Genomic DNA, 16,116 nt, shown 5'->3' with positions numbered 1-16,116 from the left:
CAAATGCAAACCCCTACAATAGCCCCATACCACGATGAAAGTGTGAGATCCTCCAATGTCCTGCTACAATGGGGATATTTAGTGGTGTTGCTTGGGGTTTATCATGGCATTCATATTTGTATAAAAATTATTTTATTTTCACAGAAAGATGTATGAACAAGTAATGAATCTTCCCACCAAGAAAACATCTACACAAATCTGATGCCTTCCCTGAATTTGCAAATATTAATCCTGCAGATAGGCTAGAGTTGCTAATTTTTTTCAGTTATAAATAGAGTTAAGATAGAGTCTGTTTAATAACTGCCTAGATAATGTTGGAGTTTTGCAGACGTTGGAGAGATACACAGCTTTCCACACACAATGAAGAGTGGGTCCTTGCAGCCAGTACCTTGAATAAATGCAGAGGCAGACAGGGCACCAGAGCAAGAAGGGTACATCTTACCTCGGGAATATTATGAGATGTAGAGAGGCACTTCAGATCATCACTGAAGTGTTCTCTTTGTTCTGCTGGTTAAAAGTCATACCTGACCTTTGTAAAATAGAATTCAAGACTAACAGAAACTACTATCCTTCAACATTCCTATATATCGATATATAACCTTAATTCTCATTTAAACATGTGATTCAGTCATTCTCAACACATGACTGTGTCAAAGTCATAAACATCTTCAATCATTATCATGAATATGCCGCAAACAGGAGTAGCCCACTGTGAGCTCAAGTTGAGTTTTGAACAGCCTGGTGAACGTCTGTGTATAAACGTCTGGCTGAAGGAGACCTATTTCAACTAGCAGCTAGACATTAATGTACATAAGCTTGAATTCAAAGGAAAACTCCAGCAAAGGGATTAACTAGAGCTGATGACAATGTGTTGACTCCATGCATGTTTCCATTTGTTCTCTTCTGAAAGAGATTGAAATATACACTTCATTTTCCAATGTAAATACACTCAATTATTAAATATCCCATTAGAATTGGTCAGGGAAAAAAAAGAGAAGAGTATTCATAATGGTGATTTTTGTACTTGGAATTAAATGAAGACTGGCTTTAAACAAAAATGATTTCACCCTTTTCCAAATTTCATTAGGTAAAGGATAGGAATGGGTCAACTTGCAAATAAAATAAGACTTTCTAAAAATATTTTTGCATATATAACGAATGAGTAAACACTTGGATTCATACAAGTTATACTAGCCTTAGGGTGCTTTTCTACTCCCTTAAGAAGACTTCACAGCTCCATGTTCTATACCTGAAGAATATTTTTCTTCTACAAAAATAACAGTGAAGAAAGCTAAGATTTATTGAACATTTCCTAATGCCAGCTTAATTGCCCTACAGATATTATTTCATTTAATTCTGACAACCACAGAGTGAGGTTGATGCTCTTGTTTTTCCCATTTATTCAAAGAAGGGAAGCTTTATAAGAGATTAAGTGGCTTGCCCAAGGACCCTGGAATTAAAATCAGAGGCTTTCAGTTCTACCTGCTACTCCTTTAAACTTTGCAGCAATAATCAACTTACATTTTAGCTAGCTTCTTTCCTGTTTCTTGAGTAAGATTAGACTGCCAACTCTCAGAGGGGAAGATTTTTATAGTATGCTTCTTGGCATCCTTAGAATCTAACAGCTCCTGGCTCTAGAGCTCAACGAATGAATAAAGAAATGTTGAATGCATGAATGAATGAATACTTAAAAATAATTAAATCACCTTTTAGCCAAGGCCACAATTGACCCTGACTTTCACTTTTTCATATAGAGCTTTTGATGCTTTACATCTTTGCAGGAAAACACAAAGAGCTCATATTTTTGTTTGAAAATACTTGAATGATCTCAACAGTACAAAACTAAATGTTATCACTTGATTTGAGGATGATTTGTTTTCATTAAAGACTTTGGAGTCCTTCCCTTGGAGACTGCTCACAGGCTAGAAGGGGTTATTCTAACCATGGCTTCAAAAAGTACTAGAAAGGGACTTCCAGGAGTTTATCTAAGTGGCAGAGGTCTTTGATATATTCTCTGACCTACACAGGAGCTAAAAGTTTTCTGGTAGTATCCAGTAACAAACAATTTTCTCAGCACAAAGAGTGGGTATATTCACGGCTGAATCGCACATCAAGTTATTGCACTCTTGGTAAGCACACAGATCCCCTGGATCCCTGTTTCCATGGTCCAGTTAGAGAAAACTCTGCTCCACACTGTGCAGAGACATTTGTTCCCAGAAATGATGGAAATGATTTGATCATGAGGATTTCTCAAGTGCTTTAAAAAAATTCTTACCTCTTTCCTAGGACCATTAAGATTAATGACCTCTAAATGATTTAATATTTGCAAAATACCTGAAGCTCCCTGAAGTACTAGGTAAATATGAAAATCACCCACAAAGAAGTCAATATATGTAAATGGCCCTTTAAAAAAATAGCCTGAGTTAGGCCCAAGAGAGGCTGTCTTTCTGCCTTATCTGAACACAAATTGCAAACACTAATCCTTTAGACAGGATTTTTCAGTTTCAGCTGTTTTTAAACAACCACTTAAAACATTTTTTTAGTGTTTTTGAATAATTGATGATAAGAATCTACACATAGAAATAACAATGACTCGGCTATGAGATTAAATTCAAAGGCTTTCTTTCCCATGAAACGATACAGTCTTAATACACATCACTCAGCAGGGGAAGGGACACAGCAGCCATCAAATATCAGCCTTGATGATGACAGTTCACTTGGAGTTCTTTGTTTATCCCTACAGTTGTCAATTGCCCTACAACTCTTGATGTTGAGACTCATTTGTGAGTTACAGTAATGGGAAATACTTGTCACAGCCCAGGAACTGCTTCTTGAAGGGATGCTGAAAGACATGGTAGGCTAGAACAGGCACTCAAAAGTTTGGATGCTTATCTGCACTCGATTCAAAAACCATCTGTATGGCTTTTGATATATTATTCTGACACTTCCCATTTAGAATTGTTTGAAAGAGCAAGGGCAGAGGCGATCAAACGTAGAATAAAAAACGTGGGCTTGGAAGTGTAAACATTGAAACTTTACAAGCATAAGAGATTCAAATTAAATTTGTGGTGAAGTTCTGAAGAGTACCTTGATGGAAACTCTGGTTAGATATCTCTGTAGCGAAGCCATTTATAGTGTCTGCCTGCAAAGTGCAAGTGTGATAAGGTTAACTAGGATTCTAGTCTCTGCAGGCTCTCCTATTTCTCAAGTTGCTCACTAGGCAGATTATCAGAGCTAAAATTCTTTTATCTTTCTTTTTTCTCTTGTTTATTTGTAAACAAGTTCCTGTTCTCACAAGTGACATTAAAACAGCACAGAACCTTCACAGCAAAGACAAGCAAATTCCCTCATCTTCCTGACGCATCCTGTCCTCCTGATCCTGCTAATGCTTCCCTTCCTTGTTCAGAGCACCATGCTCACTCTTCATTGCAATGAAGATAAAGGCACATCCAGGGTTTGGGAAGGAAAAACTCATTCTCAATATCCAGGCTTTCCTCAAAGATACTCTGTGGATATGTGGGAATCTTTAAAAGGGGTTTGGTTGTTTCTTCTTACACATTCCAATATTTTACACAAATTAATGTTGATCTAATGGAAGGACCCAGAATTAGGATGTCAGATCACTCTCTGAAAAGGAAAAAATAATAGGAATCAGATCATAACGTATATATTTACATATTGCAGAGGCATTTAACTTAAGCTATGATTTGTAAATGTATCACTGGAAAGTTTGGGGGGAAAATAGCATGTGTTTGACTCTCAGTGGAGGAAAAAAAAATATTTAACTAATTAATTAACTATTTTTGTTGTCACTGTTTTATTTTTTCTGCTTATTCCTATAGCCTAGATGCTAGAAGAGTGCCTGGCACATGATGATATTCAGTATCAGTTATGTTAATAAAATCCAGCAAATCAATAATAAAATAACAAAGGCTAGTGTCTTTATATAAATATGGAAAAGTAATGAAGGATAGAGTTAAAAGAGAAAAGCAAAGGATTGGTAAGAATAAGTATTCAGCATCTTAATCAAAGATATTTATCTATATTTATATAGATATACAAAATATATTTTTTGCCTATCAAAATGAATTGACAAAAATACAAATATAATTTTGATGAAAGTGTAGCAGAATTACTGCTTAAAAGGTAAATTCTAAAAATAAAATTACAAAAAGATGCATTCTGGGAAGCAATAATGTTCATATTTAATCCCAAATCTTTAACATTGCATACTCTGACATAAATTCCACTTCCAGGAATTTATTCTATGGTGAAAATAAGTAAAGAGGATATATACACATTCAAGGCTATTCCTTCCAATAGTATTCATAATTAAAGGAAATTAATGTAGATATAACCTGAATTTCTGTCAAAAGGGTTTGAATATATAGAAGTGGACATTGTTATACATAAAATATAATGCATATTAATCAATGACACTAGATGTTAACAATCGATTATTGAATCAAAAGGAGGCTTACAAAAATATGTTTGTGTGTGCATTATGTATATAAAAAGATACAAAGATTTTCAATAAACTATCAATAGATTGATATTTAAATTTTTGACAAAAAGGTAATTTCACATTGATGTTTTCACATTTAATAAATATTTGAGTTTTTTTTAATACTTATTTAGTTGAGAGAGAGCAAGATAGAATGAGAGTGAGAGAGAGCACAGAGGAAGAAGTAGAAGCAGACTGTCCACTGAGCAGGGAGTCCAATGTGGGACTTGATTCCAGGACCCTGGGATCATGACCTGAGCGGAAGGTAGATGCTTAACTAACTGAGCCACCCAGGCATCCCTATTTGAGGTTTACATGCTACATTTATGGTGCAATAACATTTTTACTTTGGAAAAATGTATCCTTATAGATACTTAAGAATTTGAAGTTCAGTCAAGTTTACTCCAATCTAAAGAATCTGTTAAAAAAAAATAATATGTTAAGAAAAAATGCAATTAAAAATTTACAAAAGAAGATTCAAAGAACAATGTGCTTGCAGTAATTTTGGTCCTCTGAATTGACTCTGACCATGCACATAATTAACGTTATAGTTTGTTTCTTCCCCCAATAGATAAATGGATTTATTATGGCAGTGTATTTGAATATCTTATCAAGAAGTTTTTCTGATTCTTTTGCTCTCTTTGTGGGCTCCTGCCAAGGAGGAAATGGATCAACGTATGTATTATTTTGCACTTAGATTGGATATTATTGGTTTTCTGTGAATTTTGCCAGCCTAAACTAACCAGTACTCTGGATGAACTTAAACAAATTGAGTTTCTGATCTATGAAGGAAAAAACATTGATGGCCCTTTTAACACTAGTTAAAAGACACTGTCAGCCTGAGAGGTCCTACTTCCCATAAGGCCAGCAGATCTTCCTGTAGGCTCTTGCTTCATATGGTGTAACTGGGCCATTCTTGCAGCTTCACTATTATTGGGTGACAGATGGCTTCTAACATGTATACTACTTTAGGATACATACAAGGCATATAAGTCCTCTTGTGATGATTCTTGTCCACTCCTCTAGTTTCATTCCTAAAAATATCCTGCCAAGTTATAACAACTACTTGAATTTCCTTGTTCACCATTCACATGCCCCCTACAACCTGACCTAACCTCTACTGTCTGCTCTGCAACTTCGCTGCTAGACCTCCCTTTACTTCTTATGCCACATGATGGATGACCTGTGTTTTTACAGTTCACTGCTTGCAACCCTGGTGCCACATTGCTTTGGTATATGTTGGTTTCCTTGCCTTTCTGCTTATTAGATTCTGATTCCCTGGGAGGAAGGACCTGTGTCTGTTATAGGACTTAGTATGACAATGACAGACAGTAACCACTCAAGAAGTGTTAATAAAAGAATGAATGAATGATTGAATAACACCCTAAATGAATGATAATACATAAAGAGATTGCTCTCTCTTCAAGAATAAAAGCATTATGGCATTTTATTATGCCATCTAATTATGATTTGAGGAAACAACTATAATTGTGATGAAAAATAATATAATCAACACTCCTTTAACACATGAAATGCAGCATTTTTGACTTTTAGTGTTTTATAATTACTGTATCTTTTACTATAATCATTATAAATGCTTTAAGCTATGGGAGCAAATTAAAAAAAAATCAAATCCTGAGCAGATAATTAATATAGTACTATGCCATAACCATTCTCTCTCTTTCTGTTCCTTCCTTATATAACTTGCATGCCATTGACTGTAAATATTTACTTGGACTCTAATGTGTGTCAGGTGCTATTTTATGAGTTAGGGACACACAGTGAACAAGATAAACAAAGTTGATGGCTTCACAGTGTCTATGCTGGGGGAAATGGGGAGGCAATCAATAACAAATCAATAAACATAGTAACAATGTAATTTCAGAACAGAATAAATAATGGAAGGAACGATGTACTATGATACATAACTGAGGACATAACTGAGGGTGTTTCCGAATTAAAATCGGTGATTGAGGAAGATCTATCTAGAGCAGTGATAATTAAATTCTTGACCTGGACAACAGAATGTCTAGAAACTTCTCTCTGTCTGCCTGATCATGACTTAGACTTCCTAATCTCAAATCCTACCTCAATAATATCCAGAAAACAATGTTATGGCTGATTGAGAAAAAATTCCTCAAAGATCAGACTTCAAAATTATACTTGCTCCTTATTTTATGGCTCTTCTCTTTGCTGTTACATTTCAGGCTTGAAATCTGTCTTGACATTCCTAAATGTATTTTTTTTTCTTTCCACTAGTTAATTGGTGACATGTTTGCTATTTTTCAATGATTGTGCCAGACCCATGGGCACAGTGGAATCCTTGTCTGCTACATTTGGACTTCTTATAAAAAAAAAAAAATCAAATCCCCGCCAAAGGTGTTGAAATTGATTAACCAAACCACAATCTCTCCAGCTTTAGAGAATATGTTCCTTCAAATTTCATAGACATTTGAGTTTGTTCATCTCTTAAATAATATTAACATGTCCTACATATAATTAACATTTGACACCCACCTTGTACAAGCTATAAATAGGGGCATTTATCCAACAAAAGCCATAAATAATGAACTATATACCTTGGTATGTCATATAGGATCAAAAACTATTTTATTTAGTAAGCATTTTCTAGTTATTTATTTTCTTGTTATTCTTACTTATAAGAGAGGTTTTTAGTTTGACAGAGAAACTTCTGACGGTCTCACTCTTCTTAATTTAGTGATGTTGCCATGAGGAAAACTTGAGAGAGAAGCAGAAGCCACACGGAATGAAAGGACACCCATTAAGTGGCACGTTCCCTGTTCCTTTCCAAACAGTCTCTATTGTCACATACCCCACATACATCTACTCACACACACAACGAAGCAAAACAAAACACAGAACCAAAAAATATACATAAAAGAACAGGAAAGACACACACACCATTGATCCACAGGTTTGAAGAGTTTAAAGCCCAGCTTCTTATTTTAGCTTAGAGAACAATAGTAGCCATCTTTAGAAGGTGATGTTTATAAGTGAGAAAATCTTTTTTTTTTTTTTTTTTTTTTTAGTGGAAAATCTCTTGACGATTTCTTCAACAGCTTCTAGAAGAGCCAAGAGCCTCCTGCAGTCCCAAGTCTAACACTTAGAGACTTTTTCATCTTCCCCTTCATTTGGCATTTAATCACTCACTACCATGTTTGGTATCTTGAGTACTCATATTTTGAGTGTAAATGGTTCACTTCCTTCAGCAGGTCTCCATAATTTACTTTGAGCACTCAGCTTCAGAAAAGCTAGGTTCACATTAATTGATGCTTCTCTATTTCCTTGTCAATAATTCAATTGCTTGAAAAAAAAATCCAAATATGTGTACAATTACAAAGTTTTAATAATTAATTAATGAGGACAACAAAAGGTCAGGGAAGACTTTTCTAAAGAAGTTAACACTTAAGACAAGGTAAGAAGTTGGAGAAAGCAAGTTTCAGGTAGGCTGAAGAGCAGGAAGTGAATTCAAGAATCCCAGGGTAGCTGGTGATCACAGACCAAGAGGGAATCCTAGAGAGATAATCTGGAAGAAAATGCAGAAAGCCAAGTTATGCAGGTGTTTGTAGGACAGACAGACTTTGCAGATAAAATTTGAATTATATTCAAAGTGTTAAAAGAGGAACTGAGGCACATTAAAATCTTGAGAAATTTTATTTGAGCAAACATTGATTCCAATCAGGCAACTCCAAACAGGAAGTAGGAGAGCTCCACCCAGAGAAGCTAGGGGGCAAGGTTTTTATACAGAAGGTGGGAAGCAAAGCAAGGGAATTATTTGTTTGGCTATAGCTGAAGCGATTGCATTATTTTAGAAAGTGTAGTTGGCTGTTTGTGATTGGTTTTCTTCTTAACCTCGAGTTATTTGCAGAAACTGTCTCTGGCTTCAATTTTGGGTTACTTATGCAGGTGATCAGGCCATTAGAGCCATCTCAGTGTAATCCCTCCTTGTTTGATTACTTTAACACACATACAGTGGGAAAGCCGTGAAAGATATTATGGAGGAGAGTTGAATCTTGTATGTCAAAACGACGCCATATTATTTTTTCCCTTGGCCCAAGGTCTCATGATTCTTTTCTTTTCTACATTGCTTCCCGGTTAACCAGCTTGGAATGCAGTTCCTATTTCACTTTATTCAGAATTGTAATAGCAGCTACTGCTCTTAACGGAGTTTGCTGTGTGCATCTCACATACATTATCCTATTTATCTTTTATGGTCACCATAAAACTCTGGTGATTGAGGGATCAATACTTTCACGTTAAAGATAAGGAAACTCTGAGATGGAGAAGTTTAATAGCTTGCCATATTTAACCTAGTTTTGGCAACTCTAGAACTAGTGGGGTAATATGGTCTACTAACTTCCACAAACCACACTATTTCCCTGTTTCCACCTCAATCTCATTTGAGCTCATAAACGTGTCCTTTAAAACCTATCTGACTGGGGACTCTTAGGTGGCTCAGTGGTTAAGCATCTGTCTTTGGCTCAGGGAGTGATCCCAGAGTCCTGGGATCGAGTCTCATATCAGGCTTCCCACAGGGAGCCTGCTTCTCCCTCTGCCTATGTCTCTGCCTCTCTCTCTGTGTGTGTCTCTCACAAATAAATAAAATATTTTTTAAAAAGTCTAGCTTAAAAAATAAAAAATAAAATAAATAAATAAAACCTATCCTACTTCATTCATATACTCACATAAATCTCTCTCTATTCCCATCCAAACAACTTTCTTGAATCTATCTCCTTTACCCACTCATCCCCATCTCCAGCCTCTCACCACATATAACATGCTTATTCTTTCTTTTTTTAAAATATTTTATTTATTTATTCAAGAGAGACACAGAGAGAGAGAGAGAGAGACAGAGACAGAGAGAGGCAGACACACAGGCAGAGAGAGAAGCAGGCTCCGTGCAGGGAGCCCCACGTGAGACTCGATCCCGGGACTCTGGGATCACCTTCAATGGTAATTTACTAGAAAGACCATTGGTTGGCTGAAAAGTTGAGTTTTAATCCAGAATATTCCTACTTATGGGACCTCACTGAGTCTCCAAAAGTTTTCTTTAAAGTCAAATTGGCAATCTTCAGCACATCTACCCTCTAGGAATGGATTGAAAATTAGATAAAGAGTGGGACATGGAGATTTTCTTTTAACTTTAAGGGACTATGTAAATGTACATTTTATTTTATATCTCATTTTAGACTCTTTTCTCAGCCAGTAGTGGCTCCCCACACTGTTCATCTGTCCAAATGTCCGAATGTTGCCTCCCAGGCTAAGAGCAAGGGAATGAATGTTAGAGACTCAGATGGTTTCCTCATAGATCTTAACTGCTGGCTTCCTTTTGTGTACTCTCACTAGTTAAGTACAAATTATTACATTTTTTTATGTTTTCCATGTATATAAATCATGCTTGCCTATCACTGATGCAGAATTAGTGCAATGATCATATTTTCCACTACCTGCATCCTCACCCTGCCCACCACAGTAGTGTTGGAAGAGCAAAGCCTAACCAGCCCTCACCACAGACAGATCTGGTTTGGATTCCTGACTCTGACACTTAGCTGGATAATACTGGCTAAAAACCAAGAACTCTCTCAGCCTCGGTTTTCTCACCTTTAAAACGGGGTCATGAGTTACATCTTCCTCTTTAAGGTATGAAATTTAAGTCAAGAAAGGATGGGTAACAGGTGGTCTGCTCCCTTTCTATTAACTATTACTATTATCATCCTTCTTGCTTTAACTATTATAATGCCTCATATATTTTTGCAAACCTCATCATCATGAGTTTCCTGGAAGCTCAGTTAATGTGTGCTTGGTAAATAATGAAATATACAATCTATTCCGTAGGACTTCTGTACCCCGGATATCCACTTTAAGCAATTAGACTGATCAGATTTTCTACAATAGCTATTTCTGATCAACTTAAGGTAAATCCTGGTAAATTCAGGTTTCATGAAGCCTTAATGAAAGAAATTGTACTTTGTTTTGTCAGCTGATAATGCCATCTCACACAGACTAAAAAATGAGTATAATTTACTTTTAATATCTTTTGTCAGTTGTGATCATGATATTTTTGAGTATTTAATAATTTTAAAGGTCAGCACTTTTATCAAGGCTTATTTTTCATGGAATATAGAAATAGCCCAGCCGAAGAAGCTGAGTTGAAGATTGTATTAGTGGTTGATTTGCGAGAGATATTTGAATGGAAGAGCATGTATCTTTTTTTGAAATGGTGAAAGAAAGCAGAGTATGGAATCCCTCTCAGGTACTAAGTGAAGAATGCACCTGCAGATGATATAGGTTGGCATCTTTAATCTCTGAACATTTTAACTAGATATTAATTAGTGTGTCATGTTAAATTCATTACACACTTTATGAATATCTGCCATCCTCTTACCATAAGGACATGATATAGAAAATTTGGGGGATAAAATATTAAGTACTTTGGACAAAGAAGACTTTGGAAAACACTTTACAATAAACCATTTTTTGAACATTAATAGACATAATTTAAGAGGTTTTAATCATGTTGATTCCTATTTACATTCATGAGATTAAACTGGCTGGTGGATTTGAGAATGGAGAATTTTAAAGGACATTGTGAACATAATTTGGCCTTTAGCAAATTTGTAATTGAAAACTTCAGTTCTGGGATCCCTGGGTGGCGCAGTGGTTTAGCGCCTGCCTTTGGCCCAGGGCGCGATCCTGGAGACCCGGGATCGAATCCCACGTCGGGCTCCCAGTGCATGGAGCCTGCTTCTCCCTCTGCCCATGTCTCTGCCTCTCTCTCTCATTCTGTGTGACTATCATAAATAAATAAAAAAAAAATTAAAAAAAAAAAGAAAACTTCAGTTCATTAAGCAGATTTGTCTTTAAAGCTTGTGTGAAAGAGCCTACCATTGCTTTAGAACGTCACAGAACACTGAGATCAACTGAGCCAAGAAGTTCTTTGAAACTTTTAACACTTTTCAAAAATATTTCATTTATTTATTCATGAGAGACACAGAGACAGGCAGAGAGAGAGGCAGAGATAGAAGCAGGCTCCATGCAAGGAGCCCAATGTGGGACTGGATCCAGGGACTCCGGGATCACGACCTGACCGAAGACAGATGCTCAACCACTGAGCCACCCAAGTGTCCTGAAACTTTTAATATTTTAAGTATCTAAATATATTGGAGACTTGAAGCATAAGTAGAAACTAACATCAATTTACCTTCCTCAGCTTCAATTCTTTCTTTCCTTTTTTTTCTTCTACCTCTCCTTTCATCTCCGCTCCTCTTACCTCCAAGTAGCTCTATTACATGGGATAGCCTCATGGAATAGAAACAAAGATACCAGAGCTTAGCGAGTGTGTCTCAGCCTTTGAGGCAAGAGTCCAGTGATGAAGGTAACTGATTCATCCTCATTCTAGCATCTATGTTCTACCCCACAGCTGAGACTGAAGGCCGGTGCAAATACTGTTCCTTGAGAATGGTTTGGGGAGGTGAGGTAGGGATGTGGTCTGAATGCCTGCCATCGAAACCAAGTTCTTCTGTTCCATAGCTATGTAACACTGGACAAATTGACCTCTCTCCACTATCATATCCTCTCCTGTAAAGCGAAGATAATATTTGTGCCTACTGTAGGAGTTTTGTGAATGAGGATCTAATAAGACAATCTAGGTAACCACTTAAACCCATGTCCTAAACGTACTGTGTGGTCAATAAATGTTTGCTCTTACGATGACATGCTTGTTTGTGTTATTAATATATATGAGATGCAGGTAGGGGAGTGGAAATTTCAGAAAACAAAATAGCCTGGTAAGAGGGCCAGATTTAAAAAGTAGCATCTCTGAGCTTCAGTGTCCTTACCTGGAAAATGGGAATAATTACAATGTCTACTGTGTTAGGGATTTACTTTCAAGAATTTGGTGAAATGCTGTACCCAAAGCATTTAACTCAGCACGTGCACATGGTAAACACTTGAAAAATGGTAGCTATTCTGATTATGGCAGTGGTAAATGAAATGATAGAGTCAAGGTTAGCAGTGGAGTGGCCTGGTCACAATGTGCAGACTGGAGGCAGGGAAGCTTTGAAAGGAATGATAGATTGGTCATTGAGTCTTACAAAATCTTAAAGAAAACTGTGATACTTCTCTCCTGAAAACCCCTTAAGGCCTTCCCATTGTTGCATCTCAGTACTCCTTAAACGTGTCACTTAGACACTTTTTTCACTTGTGTTGTCATATGGTACACCTCCTACTTTGCCTCCTAAGAAATAATGTTCGAGCAATGACACGCTGGTGCCTGAGTTATATTTCTTTCATATACACATCAAAATACATTTCTAACTGTCAAAATTAAAAATCAGATCAACACCAAAAAAATTGTGTGGTAGTATATGTTCAATTGTTGGGAAACAGTTAAACTACCACATGTGAATTACCACCATTGCTGCTATAAGTCGGAGCTAATGAAATGAGGTACAGAAGTAAGAACAGTCACACTGAATTCAGTTAGTCTGGTTTGCTTGTCTACTATGGCTGCTTGTTGGTTCTCCTCAATCCCCAATACCTCCAGAGTCAGTCAGTCCAATACTGGAAGCTTTTCTCTTTCTTTCTTTCTTTCTTTCTTTCTTTCTTTCTTTCTTTCTTTCTTTCTTTCTTTCTTTCTTCTTTCTTTTCTTTCTTTTTCTTTTACTGGAAAGTTTTCCAATTGATACTTATGACATGATGATCCAAGAGCCTAACGTTTTACAGAAAGCTCAGATACTTATTTACCTCATTTAGATATTTAGAGAGATAGATAGATATTTACTTACCTCATTTATTATGCAAGTGTGCATTTTATTAGATTATTATTACATGTAGTATGTGCATGTGTTTATGTCATTACTATTATTATTGTTTCATTTCATGTTATTTATGCACAGGCTAAGGAAGATCAGGATGTGATATTTCTAAGAACAAGACAGGTCTCCACAGAAAAACTCAGGTAAAGAGCTAATGTCAATATTTCTTTCTTTCTCGTTTTTTTTTATATTTTAATTATTAATTTGAGAGAGAGAGAACAAGCATTGGGGAGGCAGAAGGAGAGAGAGAAGTAGACCCCTGCTGAGCAGGAGGCCTGATGTGGAGCTCAATCTGAGACAGGGAGATCATGACCTGAGCTGAAGGCAGACATTTAACCAACTGAGCTACCCGGGCGCTCCTGAAATCAGTATTTCTAAAGACAAACTCCTCTCCTAGTACCTTCTTTCTTTCCCTTTCTTCTTCTTCTTCTTCTTCTTCTTCTTCTTCTTCTTCTTCTTCTTCTCCTCCTCCTCCTCCTCTTCCTCCTCCTCCTCCTCCTCCTCCTCCTCCTCCTCCTCCTCCTCCTCCTTCTTCTTCTTCTTCTTCTTCTTCTTCTTCTTCTTCTTCTTCTTCTTCTTCTCCTTCTTCTTTCTTTTTTATCTCCCCCTTCCCATTTATATCTCTTGAAAATGGAGGTAAAGTTGAGTCATTCAGCTCAAGTGGCTCAGGTAATTTCCTCCCCTTAATACTTCACTTTGAGATAGAGACTATTAATTGTTACAACTCTGAATAGCTGAGAGATAAGAAAGATGTACTAAGGAAAGGATGGGCGTAAAATAGCTCATTAAAGCATCCTCACCCGCCTTCCCTGCTCTGAGATTCAGGGAGCTTTTATGATCCACCTGTGTGATTCTCATCATCGTGCTAACAGGGCACTGCCAGGACGACAGAAAGGTCCTCTCTGGACTCCCTCTGAGCTTTGGGTCGGGCTTTTCATTTCACACATCATTCACCTCCTCGCTCCAATGATCCTGAAGAGCCAATAACCCACCTGATCCTGTGTGCACATTAGCACCAATCATTTAAATTCATACTTTGGAGAGGTGGAGATTAAAGTACTTAAAAAGCATACGCACTGGGGACTTTTATAGTGGCTTCTCTTAGAAATCACCTCAGAAAGTGATAAAATTTCCAGTCAGAAAACAGAATAGTTTACTTTAGCTCCTGACCAACCTTCCCAATTACAGTAATGTTTCCTTGGGTGAACTTTTCTTTCCATGGTCATAATATGGAATTGAACTTGAGTTTACATTAAATAAAATTATTTTCCTTAAATGCAATATATCTTCTTCAGTCAAGTTGGCTTAATGTGGCAGACCATTGGAGCATAAAAAGAATCCATTTTTGACCCTAAATAGGCCCAAGCCTAGAAATATCCATCTGCTTTAATAATCAAAAGTGATTATAAGTGATATGTGATATTTCCAAATTTGCTGTTTTCTACCTGACACCAACACAAACAGTTTAAAATTAAACAGAAAAAAATACAAATAATACTTTAAAGCCAGCAACCTGAAAGTGGGCCAATTTGTGATTTAAAAAGAAACTAAATTAATAGTTGAGCATTGATGAGAAATTTCAGCTTCCATTAGAAGCTTTTCTACTCCTGTGTTAGGTTAACAAACAATAATAACATGTTTGGAGCTGCTATAAAACATTAATCAGCTGGAAAAATAGAATACTTAAACAGAAAGTAATATTAGCCACATCTTGACCTTAAAATTGTACTTGAATCTGGATGCATAATGTTGAAAGAACATTTGACATTACCGTCTGAATATCTTTCTTATTGTCAGACACTGTTACCTCCTTAGCAACCATTATTGACTTTTTTTCCTTGGTAGCAGAACCCTGTGTTTATTCAGGAATTGGGTGACTATTTGTTTTATGGAATCTCTCAGCTCCGAGTAATGAACGTTGATTAGACTGGGATTGGTTCCCCAGTTTATGTTTATTGTCTCCTCCCTATGTTTGTAATCATCAGAGTGAGCTGAGAAAGCCAAACTTTACTTCCATCCACATAAATTCTGCTACATATCAGTGGATTTCAAGGTAAACTCATTGTGTTGACTTAAGGATCCATTATTCTTAGCATCTTAAGATCCAGCCATCTCAATGCATGGTTTCCAGGATTCTTGAATGAGAAAGAGAGAGGTAGAGCATTACCCAGAAACCTTTTACTGCCTCCAAATGATAGTGGCTTTCATCCAATCCATTAGCCAGAACTAGACACATAGCCTAGAACAACCACAAGAGGCTGGAAAGTGTAGGAACACTCTTGGATACTTAGTGAGTTTTAAAATCCTCTGCCACAGTGAATCTGGTCTAGATATAGAGATGCTAGATGTTAGGATTAGGAAAGCTTACTGTATCATATAATAAAATATTTCAAAATATTTGAGTTTGAATTACTTTCTAGAGTTTTGAAAAAATGTGCTTAATTTGTGGAAAAATGCACAATTTTGATAAACATTATTTTATCATATGATACAGTAAGCATGAATGTTAAGTAAGTCTATCAGTGACCTAACAAAATCTTGGGAATCCAATACAGCATAGTCATTTCTGTTCTGTGTTTTACAACACCACTAGGCAATCCTCAAATTCTCAGTGGACACTGGTTGGATGTCCTATGAATTTAACTCAATTCTGACACTCTCTACCTAGAGATGGTGGCTCAAGGACTCAGAGAAACATTCACTCACATTTATTATAAAGGATATGATAAAGGATATAGATAAACAATTAGATGAAGAGGTACAGAGGACAGGTCC

This window comes from Nyctereutes procyonoides, unplaced genomic scaffold, assembly GCF_905146905.1.
Source record: "Nyctereutes procyonoides isolate TBG_1078 unplaced genomic scaffold, NYPRO_anot_genome, whole genome shotgun sequence".
In the NCBI taxonomy this organism is placed as follows: Eukaryota; Metazoa; Chordata; class Mammalia; order Carnivora; family Canidae; genus Nyctereutes; species Nyctereutes procyonoides.
This window is presented reverse-complemented; position numbering follows the sequence as displayed.